This window comes from Hippopotamus amphibius, chromosome 10 (genome assembly GCF_030028045.1).
Source record: "Hippopotamus amphibius kiboko isolate mHipAmp2 chromosome 10, mHipAmp2.hap2, whole genome shotgun sequence".
Lineage (NCBI taxonomy): Eukaryota > Metazoa > Chordata > Mammalia > Artiodactyla > Hippopotamidae > Hippopotamus > Hippopotamus amphibius.
The window spans coordinates 85,566,424-85,575,074 of record NC_080195.1 but is presented as its reverse complement, the minus strand read 5'-3'; positions in this window follow the sequence as shown (position 1 = coordinate 85,575,074).

Sequence of the window (8,651 nt, the reverse complement as noted above, 5' to 3'; positions counted from 1 at the left end):
ATTTTTACATGGTTTACATATTGGAATAATAATATCTTGTTTATATTAGGTTAAACAAAATATAATTTAAAAATGATTTCAGTTATTGCTTTTTACTGTGTTTTAAAATATAGCTTTTAGAAAATTTGAAAGTACACATGTGGCTTGCATCTGTGGCGTGCATTTATATTTTTATTGGGCAGTGCTGACATAGAGGGATTCAAATGTTTGCGTGGCTTTATCATTTCTGACATAGTTACCCATCCTCCAGTTCTGTTTCCTGAAAGAGCCCATAAGACAACCCTGTCAACAAGGCATTTGGTACTACACTTGAGAGAGGAGCCCCTGTATCCTTGAAAAGCATTATAGTGTTTGTTCTCTGTAGGCTAGGGATGCAATTAGGGAACAGTCATTGTAATGAGCTCTGTGATTTCAATGTGGATGATAGGGTCATGGAGTGGCTAAGACCAAATGGTAGCAGTTAACTACCAGAGACAAAGTGATCATGGTTTTCACAATAGTCACCCAACCCCCAAGGATATTTTGTTGTGGTTTACAGATTATGACTCCCTAAATTAAAATAGTTGTGAAGTTACCAAAGAATAATTGTTTTTGTTTTTAGTTTTTATTTTTATAAATAAATAAATTAATTATTTTATTTTATTGCCTGTGCTGGGTCTTCGTTGCTGCACACGGGCTTTCTCTAGTTGCGGCTAGTGGGGGCTACTCTTCATTGTGGTGCACAGGCTCCTCATTGTGGTGGCCTCTCTTGCTGCGGAGCATGGGCTCTAGGCACGTGGGCTTCAGTAGTTGTGGCACAGGGGCTCAGTAGTTGTGACTCACGGGCTCTAGAGTGCAGGCTCAACAGTTGTGGCGCACAGGCTTAGTTGCTCTGTGGCATGTAGTATCTTCCTGGGGCAGGGATCGAACCCATGTCCCCTGCATTGTCAGGCAGATTCTTACCTACTGCACCACCTAGGAAGTCCTGTTTTAAATAAATAAAAAATATTCTAGGTTTGGTGAAAAAGACCTAACTTGAGCCATGTGTCCACCATCCAATTGTCAGAGCATGAGTGGTCACCCAGTGCATGGGTTGGGGGCTTCATAACTGAAAGAAAGGCCTGGTAATTGTGAAAAAGGCCCATGCAATACCATCAAATTTATGTAATATAACTTTATTTCTGGATTTCCCTAAAGGAAGCCCATTTATCAAGATGTCTGATTTGAAGAAAGGAACTTGCAGATGATTAGAGAATGCTAAAACCTAGAGATCTGGAACACTTAGCTTCATTAGTCAAATCATAGAGTTTTGTCCTAATACACCTGCCAATGTGCCTGAAAATCCATCTTGTGACAACTTTTCCAGTTATTGAATACACAATTGAATCAACAATTGACAGAATAGCAATTGTCTCTCTGACCCATTGAATGAGGACTTTTTATATGTTCATTTATTTTATTAACTTTTATTTTATTTTTGCCTATGCCATGCAACTTGCAGGATTTTAGTTCCCTGACCAGGGACTGAACCTGGACCATGGCAGTGAAAGCCCCAAGTCCTAACCACTGTACTGCCAGGGAATTCCCAAGGACTTTCTTTTAATAGTAAGAGGTCTTCAGAATTGCTGCTCTATATAAAATCAAAAAATCAAATAAAATGCCCTATTTCTGTGAAAACATGAGCCAATTACTGCCAATTTCAAGGACTTGAAATATACAGTGGGTGTGTGACCTTATGTTTTCCCCATTAAAATAAGTCTCTGTTCTGTGCAGAAACGAGATAGGGCTAGGAGAATGACAATGATTATTTTACACTTAATCAGGTGGAGATATAAATGTTAAAGACTCTTCCAGATATTTTCTCTTTACTAGAGAAAATTAACAGACACCCTGGCACATAAAATGCAGCTACTATTCTGGCAAATTCATTCTTCTCTCTCCAGTAAATAAACAATACCAGAAAATCTTGCTTTCCCTTGGTAGGTATGGTCCTACATATTCACTATCTTTTCTGCAGGCTACAACAACCTATCTTTATTCCTCTGAGATCTTGATCATCTCACTATCCCCAAGTCAACATCCTGGTCCACTAGATCATTGAAATCATGTGCATAAATCTTGGTGAGCAGCAAGCAGTAGTTACTCATTACTCTGTATGCCTTCGTAAGGTCTAAGCATTCCAAAGGTTGGAAGATAAAATCCCATAAAAAGTAGGGTTCTGCCTAATATTCCTTGGAATTTTGAGGTCCAGTTATGGATATTCTTGCCAAAGTGACCCACAATTTTCAGCAAGATGTCTGCTTCTTAGGGATCTTTGGATAACAGAGGAATCGTATGCCACATTTGGGTGAGTTTTCCTTCCTATTTATCAACTGCCTGTAATGCTATCCCTTTTGAGTGTGACCCAGAGCAAGAGAAGACTGTCCTACTGATCCAGCCTGGTGTGGAAAGCAGCCTTGTTATTTGGGCCATATGTCTGAGAAAATCAATTGTGCAGTGATGGGACATGGTATGGTACTTATGGCAAGTTCTGACAGTAGAATCACAGCACAGAGCACTTAGGGCTTTAGGGGAAAGCAATGACCTCTTCAAAAAGTCTCCTTTGGAAGTCCAGCTTCTGTCTTCCAACTTGGGTCTAAGGATGGTTGAATTTCTGATCAAGGAAACCTAAATTTCTCCCCAAATCATGCAAATGCCATGAACTGTGTAATGTTTGATCCTCTAAGTCATAAAGTTGGATATACACAGAACCATACTATCATCAAGTGGAATTATCATAGGCAAAGCAAGAATAGGCTCAAGCAGGTCCTAAAAGCACAGAAATGTTGAATGTACAGGTAGCTCCCATTCATAATGAATCTATTCTTGCTACACTGCCACCTCTCTTTCAATCCATACACATGGCCACCTGGGGTATTTCTCATAATCAGCCAACAGGGGAAAAAAGACTAAACCTGATAAATGTTCAATTCTGCATGATATGCTGGCATTGGTTGGAAGTGGACTGTTGCTGCATTATAGCCCTTACAAGAATGCCATGAAGGACAGTAGGAAAAGTAAATCCTTTTTGTGGGAAGAACTCTGAGTAGTACAACTGGTTGTCCAATTTACCTGAAAGTAGAGATGACAAGAGGTATGAACTTAGACTGATTCAGGGATAGTAGCTAAAGGGTTTGAGGGATGTTTGGGGTGTGAGAAGGGAAAAGTTTGAAGGATGTGTAACAAGAAAATCTGGGCAAGAGCTATGAGATGGACCCTTTGAAATGAGTACAGAATTGAGGATATCAGGGTCCTGGATAAAAGCTTACAAGGAACATGTGCTGCATAGGAGGCTTCCAGTAAATAGGTGGCAATGTCGACCTAAATGTTATTCAGCTTCTTCCTCTACAATCTCACTGCTCGCACCATTGGCTCATGAACAGTGTGTCAAGGGTAGCAGGGAGAGAGGTTATGCATGGGCTTAAAGACTTATTATTACCATCAGCAAAACTGAATGGCCACCAGTACTGCTGAAATCCAGTCTGCCCACAGCACAGAGTAATGCTGAACCATCAGTACAATGGAATAGCATACAGGGTCCACCCAGACAACTGCTTTTATCACAGGGGAGGGAGAGGTGATATGTCCTCACTGGAATAGATGTTCTCTGAATGAATTTTCTTTCTTTCTTTTTTTCCACACTATGTTCTGCCAGACCTACCAACCCTGCATTTACTTTATGCCTTGTTCTGTATCAGGTTATCATGCATAACATAGTTTCCAAACAGAAAAATTATTTTCCCACAATGAATTGAAGGGAAGGACTGACCATAGCTTAAATAACAGTGAAATGACTGATGAAATGTTCAGTGTATTCAGTTATGGACCATCTGGGTGCCTTATAAAGTTAGGTTTCTTTCATGGAGGAAGGAGTGTATGTTGTGAACCAATGGCGGATTTCTTGCATTGCTAGTCTAGTAGTGATTAGTATTGTTCACTAAGTATTTCTAATTCCTTCTCCTCCAAGTGCCTTGGTAGGACTGTACTTCCCTATTCTGTTGAAATTAGGTGTGTTCAAGTAAATTTATTTGGATAAACAGAAGAGCTGTTACTCCTGTGCTGAGGCTTTTAAAGCCAGTTTATGATTGTTCTTGCTGCTGAAATCATGGAAGCCTGTGTCAAGATGGCATCTCTGTTAGCCTCTGGAATCTGAATGACTATATTGAACAGAGTCCTTCTACCATGTAAAGCCTGACTAAGACATACATTTTGTTTCATTGCCTTAGAACACATCTCATATTGCTATGGAAATTTAGTTTTTGCTTGTGACCACAGCATAGCCTACTGTAGTACCCACCCACAGCTGCAGTACCAACCTTTAGCTGATTCAGTAGTTTCTCTGCAGCAATGTAAAATACTTTATTTTTATAGCAAATGCTTATGTACTGATTACATGGCCCTCCAACTATTAACTTTTTTGATAAACTGAAGTTGGACTGAAGTTCATGAATTGTGAAAAAAATTCTGTAGGAATGACTATAAGGAGAAAAAAAGATCATTGTGTAAAATTCTCTCTAAAAATTAGAGATTAGGAAAGATTAGCCAACTTTCTTTTGTTTCAAAAACTTCAGTGAATGTCAAATATTATTTCCTTTTTATGAGTTGAAAAAACTAAAACAAAAAAGGTGGGCGATGGTTTGCATAGGAGCGTACACAGGATTCTAAAGCAGTGCAGGGAGGAGATCTACCCATGACTGTGTGCTGACAGTTCCTGGCTGGAAGCTGTGCGTCATGCTGTTGGCATGCGCTGCTTGGAAGACTTTGAGCCTGAGATGTGTCTCACTAGGTTAGTAGGGAGTCATTTCCAAAGTTATGACTCCCTAGTCAAAGTAGAGAATAGTTAAGCTGAAATATTAATTATTTTGCATAAATTGCTGGGTAAGTGAAGATTCTTACTGAATTCTCGGGACAATTAGGGAGTTCATTTTACTGTTGTAGCTGCTACAACACAAGAATTATTTATTTCTTAAAAATTTGTTATACCTCTTTAAAAGCTCTTAATCTGGGGCTTCTTAGGTGGCACAGTGGTTAAGAATCTGCCTACCAATGCAGGGGACACGGGTTCAATCCCTACTCCAGGAAGATCCCACATGCTGTGGAGCAACTAAGCCCGTGCGCCACAACTATTGAGCCTGTGCTTTGGAGCCTGTGAGCCACAACTATTGAGCCCATGTGCTGCAACTACTGAAGCCCATGCACCTAGAGCCCATGCTCTGCAACAAGAGAAGCCACAGCAATGAGGAGCCCACGAGCCACAAGAAAGAGTAGCCCCCACTCACCACAACTAAAAGAAAGCCTGTGCACAGCAAAAAAGACCCAACACAGCCAATGAAATAAATTAATTAATTAATTAAAAAAAAAACAAAACTCTTAATCTGAATCCCTTCATATGTATAGGTGCTCGGTCTTAAGGATGTCATTCACACCTAAAGAGTGCCTGAATACTTTATGTTTCCTAGTGTGTCTACTTAATGTATACATTTCTAAAATTTGCCACTTTGGGATATATTTAAAAAATTGAAAGTACCCTTTCAAAAATTCAAATCAAAACTTTCATGAAAAGTATTTTCTCCACTGGGACTTCTAACTAAAGAAAATAAAATTAGATGAAATTTTCCTATTAAAATCAAGGTTTTGCCATTTTATAGAAGCTCAGACATTGTGCTTTTTCCTCCCCCACCACAGAAACTCAAAATGTTTAGCTGCAAAGCTTTCCAGATTGAAAATATTATAAAATACTAAGTAGAACAGTCAGTGCCTTAGTCAATGTCTTTTTGGAATGACTTAAGTCTCCAAAATGTTCATGAAAAACTCTGGAATTATGATTAGTGTTAATAATGTGAGGAAAAAACAAAATTCAATTTTTAATTTTTTAAAATATAATTGAAATAGACTGCTTGAAATTTTCTTTCATAGAATTCCATTGTTGTTAGAGTTCAACTTACTTTTCAATGCTCAAATCCACTTGAAACTTCTATGTTCCATGTCCCTTAAACTTCAGGAAGGTGGAGTTAGGCATGTCTACTCCCTATTGTCAATTATTATGAAAAATAAAACCATTTTTTTCTTTCTGTCAATTCAAAAAGAAAGAATTTTGGAGTGGTGTATATAAATGTAACCCATTATCCCAATCTTCTATCTCATTTGCTTCCTTTTCATATTTTCAGAGAATTGGCAGAATTGCCTAATAATTGAGGTCACTCAAAACAAACCACAAATTTTACAGCTTTATAAATCTGGAAAAAATGTCTCTTTCCTTTAACTTTCAAAGCCTAACCCCATTGGTTAAATTGATATGATGCTATGATTTTATTCCCAATATGGGTCAATAGAAAGTAGAGATGGTTTAATTTATCATTTTTGTAAATGTTTATTAATTCCCTATTATGCACAAATGTATGTTGCACAAGTTGCAAAGAGTAAGTTAATGAGGGGGACATCAGATGTGATGATCCAAAGAAGAGTCATGCATGGTATTGATTTTAATAGAATTTAAATCTTAAATACCCCATGTCTCTAGTACAATGCCCTCCCCAGGGAAGGCACTTCAATATGTGAATTTTGTTTAAGTAAATAAATAAATGATTACCCAAATATTTCATAAAGAATAAGATAGGTATTTTATATAAACTTGTAAATTAGTATGTTATTTTCTAGAGCCAAATATAAGGGATTTAAAAATACACATAACCAATAAAGTGTAGTGTTAATTTTTGTGTTCTGTAGCTTATTTTATTACACTTTCTCATTTCCAGTCAATTCTGTGATGTATTTTAAGTTAAAAAATGCACTAAACATCAGATTTGAGAGACATGGTTAAGTCTTCACTGTTAAATATCTATACTATTTTGGTTATAATAACTTTAAGGGTCTCAGTTTTCTCACCTATAAACTGATAAGTTGTGAACAGACTTCTAATACTTTAACCATATATTGGAAGACTCAGAGGTTTAGTATAAAAAGCAGTTGACTAGAGTCAGTAAAATTACCTTGAAATATTGACTTATGGAAGTGCTTTAGATACCGGAGAATAAGAAAGAGATCTCATAAATTTAGTGCATAATAAACAAATAAAAATTTTTGCTAGAAACATTGGTAGACAACAAATATCAAGGATGCTTCCCAGAAAATGGGAGAGAGAGCAATGAAGAATTAGAAATTAGGAAAGAAAGGACAGGAGACTTAATGAATCAATCTAAGAGGTCCACAGTCTGACTAACAGCAATTCCAGAACAGGGAAAATTGAGATGGGGATTATCAAAAAATAATTTAAGAAAATTTCCCATAACTAAAATAAATGATTCTCCAATTTGAAAGGACTCATCTAGTACCCAGCATAGTCAAGGTAAACAAATAAGCAATCGAACGTGGACAAGCCGCCACAAAGTATATTATGGAAAAATTTCTTTGTTCTTGATGTTTTAAGAGCTTTATTATGATATGCTTTGTAGAGACTAGGCTTCTGTTAAAAGAGGATAATACAGGAAAGTGGAAGAAGTAAGATGTAGGAAACAGGAGAACCAAATAAAAGAGTGCTAGGAACTTCCCTGGTGACGCAGTGGTTAAGAATCTGCCTGCAGGGGACATGGGGTTCAATCCCTGGTCTGGGAAGATCCCACATGCCGAGGAGCAACTGAGCCAGTGAGGCACAACTCCTGAAGCCCATGCACCTAAGACTCCGCACTCCACAACAACAGAAGCCACTGCAATGAGAAGCCCATGCACTGCAATTAAGAGTAGCCCCTGCTTGCCACAGCTAGAGAAAGCCTGCGTGCAGCAACGAAGACCCAATGCAGCTAATAAACAAACAAATAAATAAAATTAAAAAAAAATAGTGATAAAAGAAAGTCCCAGGTCTAGAGAGAAATCATTCAGTTTGGGACAAAAACATGGAGGGTTTTATGAGAGAGACATCTGAAAAAACCTCAGATCAATGGAATACTGGATATCATTAAGCATTTAGGAAGTTAAAATGCAATTATTAACTCCAGAAAATGAACATCTTGTACAAAGATGCCAATGCAATTTTAGTATTCTTCTTGGGTCTGCAGTAGACTCATGTAGAGACACCTTGCTTAGCCTTACCAATGTAAACTCTGACTATTAATTTAACAAAGACTGTGATAGCAAGAGAATAGGGGAAAACGGATTTACTAGATAATGTATAAAACTGACAAATCAAGAAGTATTTGTGGATGCAATTTATTTAAAAATATAAAGGAAATTATCAGAAGAAAAATCTAAAAGAGTAAGAAAATAGGTTGAAGGGAAGTGGGCTCAAGAATAAGGAGATAGAGTAGGGACCTACTTATTTTTGTTTAAAGCTTTTGTCTTATTTGATTTAAACAATATGTGCATTAGTTATTGTGATAATAGTGCATCTAGGATGAGAATCAGCAGAGACCTGGAATACTGGGTACCAGCACTGCTGCTGTTGTGTAGAAGGAACATGGCTAATCTATTCAATATCTAACTACATGCTCAAATGTAACTTATAGTCACAACAACCTCTCACAACCTCTGTGATGTTGAAAAATGTATAAATAATTTTGGACTATTTCTTTTCTGGAATATTGAAGCAGACAGTCTCTGTCGCTATTAATAAAAGCATCTTTCTGAGAGGTTTATTATGA